General features: G+C 37.9%; 1 pseudogene; it reads left to right on the top strand.

The window, feature by feature from the left end:
• Positions 1-1861: 1861 nt before the first annotated feature.
• LOC131502094 (translationally-controlled tumor protein-like) lies at positions 1862-2369 on the top strand (annotated as a pseudogene).
• Positions 2370-2965: the final 596 nt, after the last annotated feature.

Below are 2965 nucleotides of genomic sequence, written 5' to 3'. Positions count from 1 at the left end.
CTCTAAGACCACATTGAAATTTTATCTAAACAATACACACACACACACAGTGCATAACAATAATCCACAAATAGGAATGGCATTAACTGATGGAGCAGATTCTAGGATAATAATTGGATTACCTAATGCTAGTGAGTGAAATAACTATGAATGAAAATATCATTGAGGTTTGATGTTTCTGTCTCTCTTTTACTATCTCTCTTGGAAGCTTTTTTACATCCTCTTTGCATGAACCAAATGCATGACCCACTAATGCCTGCTCATCTCCTCTAAGTATATCTTTTCAGTTTGCTGTACTATACAGCCAGTTACTGGCTGGTCTGACTGATTTGGGGTCAGGGAAGAGACCCCCATTAAGTTTCCAGTTTAAGCCTGTTCTCCAACAAGTTTTACACTAATCTCAGTGCTAGGCTTTTTACAAGTGCAAGTAATAATACAGTCACACTTTTCTTTCTCATTTGCCATTGTTTCTCATATAATATCTCCCTTAGTAATCTCAAAGTGGAGAAGAGGGTGATTAATGTAGTGGAGTGCAGACATATTTTAATCTCTATAGCACTTTAACCCTAATGTAGCAGAGAAATATTTTAGAACTGAATATTGTTAAACCTCTTTTATGTTTATAAGAGTGACTTGCCCAAGGTCCAAGAGTTAGATGAGACCTATGGAGCAGTAGAGAACCCAGGAGTCTTGTGTTTATTGTCACAAACTCTTTGCAGCAAAAAACTACATGTTAAGCAACTATTTGGGTGACATTACCATTCACACATTTAGTAGTACTTGTGTTTTTTTTTTTACACTTGCCAGAAACAAAATGGAATCACAAAATACAATGATTAGAAAGTAGACTTTCACACATTCTATTTTAAAGGCTGGAAGGTTTTTAGTATTTTACAAGAATGTAATTTTATTTTATTTTATTTTATTTTATTTTAGTGCTTAATGGATTTTTATTGAAGAGAATTTATTGCAGTCCTACAAGAAACAGTTCAATGTAGATAATTCAGTTCAATGTAACAATATTTTATCCCAACTATGTTACTATCCTCTGATTGGGTGAGCCACTGGGTGGTTGGTTCACATGTGAATTCCCTATGCAAAATTTCCATGTCAACATTCATTTAACACGTCAGAATGGTGTCTCATGACCTCTAAGATGGCTTATGAAATGAATGACTTCTTGACTATAATAATCTATGATATCGAAGGAGTTAAGGTCACTGCTAAACATATAATGGAGTCTCAAACTTGGTCAGATATGTAATTTTAAAATGTGGTGGGCATATATATAATTTTTAATGTCTTTATTCATTTCTGAGAGAAAGAGTGAGATCATGAGCAGGGAAGGAGCAGAGAGAGAGGGAGACAGAGGATCCGAAGTGGGCCCTGCTCTGAGAGCAGAAAGCCCAATCAGGGTTCAAATTCACAAACCATGATATCATGACCTGAGCTGAAGTCAGATGCTTTACTTACTGGGCCACCCAGGCTCCCCAAGCATACATATAATTTTAAGAATGAATACAGCCCTGTGTATTCAATAGTCATTCCAAAACGCTTGTTGATGATGATACCTTATTCAAAACATAGTAATCCTATAGACAAAATCCACTGGGTCAATTTTGGTGTAGAACCTCAAACTTAAAAAGACTTTAAACAGTTTCAAAAAAAGAATAAAATAAAAGACTTTTAACAGTTTCAGATCATTGTTTAAGTCAACAAAGAAATCCATTCCAATATCACTGGCATTTTTTTCTGTCTGCTCCTCCCTTCCCATGATTGCCACTCTAGCTGCACCAAGCTCACTTAGAACTCCTGGCTCCTGCTAAGCTGACATTGCCACCATCTCTCTCCAGCTGCCGTCATGATAATCTTCTAGGACCTTATAAGCCATGAGATGTTCTCTGACATCTACAAGATCTGGAGATTGCAGACTGGATGTGCCTAGAGGTGGAAGAGAAGATGGTCAGTAGGACAGAGGGTAACATTGATAGCTTGCTCATTGGTGAAAATGCCTCCACTGAAGGCCTGGTGTGCAAAGGTACCAAAAGCACAGTAATCACTTGTATTGATAATGTCATGATCCATCACTGGCAGGAAACCAGCTTCACAAAGGAAGCCTGCGAGAAGTACATCAAAGATTACATTAAATTAATCAAAGGCAAACTTGAAGAATAGAGGCCAGAAAGAGTCAAACCTTTTACAGCAGGGGCTTCAGAACAAATAAGAAAATCCTTGCTAATTTCAAAAACTACCAGTTCTTTATTGGTGAAAACATGAATCCATATGTCATGGTTGCTCTGCTGGACTACCGTGAGGATGGTGTGACCTCATGTATGTATGATTTTCTTTCAGGGAAGTTTAGAAATTAAAAAAAATGTTAATGAATTTGGCTATTACTTTGGATGTATCACCTGTTGTCCTAACTGCCTACTGCTCTTCATCCACACAACACTAAGACTTAGAAAAATTGGACTAATGTCATCTTGAGCTCTTCATTTATTTTGACCTTGATTTTATTGGAGTGGAGGCATTGTTTTTAAGAAAAAACTGTCATGTAGGTTGTCTAAAAATAAAATGCACTTAAACTAAAAATAATTTATCTCTGGCTTATAGTCCTCCAGTTTCAACTTAAACACTTCTAGGGAGAGGGAGATCACTCAAGAAGACAATCTATTCCACTGTGACATCCCTTAAGCATTCTAAAGTGCTAAATTCTGGGGTGCCTGGGTGGCGCAGTCGGTTGAGCGTCCGACTTCAGCCAGGTCACGATCTCGCGGTCTGTGAGTTCGAGCCCCGCGTCAGGCTCTGGGCTGATGGCTCGGAGCCTGGAGCCTGTTTCCGATTCTGTGTCTCCCTCTCTCTCTGCCCCTCCCCGTTCATGCTCTGTCTCTCTCTGTCCCAAAAATAAAAAAAATAAATAAATAAAAAAAAAAATAAATAAAGTGCTAAATTCTGACTTCCTGTA

Source organism: Neofelis nebulosa, chromosome X (assembly GCF_028018385.1).
Source record: "Neofelis nebulosa isolate mNeoNeb1 chromosome X, mNeoNeb1.pri, whole genome shotgun sequence".
Lineage (NCBI taxonomy): Eukaryota > Metazoa > Chordata > Mammalia > Carnivora > Felidae > Neofelis > Neofelis nebulosa.
Note: the sequence above shows the minus strand (reverse complement) of the source record. Positions and strands in the feature narration are given on the sequence as shown.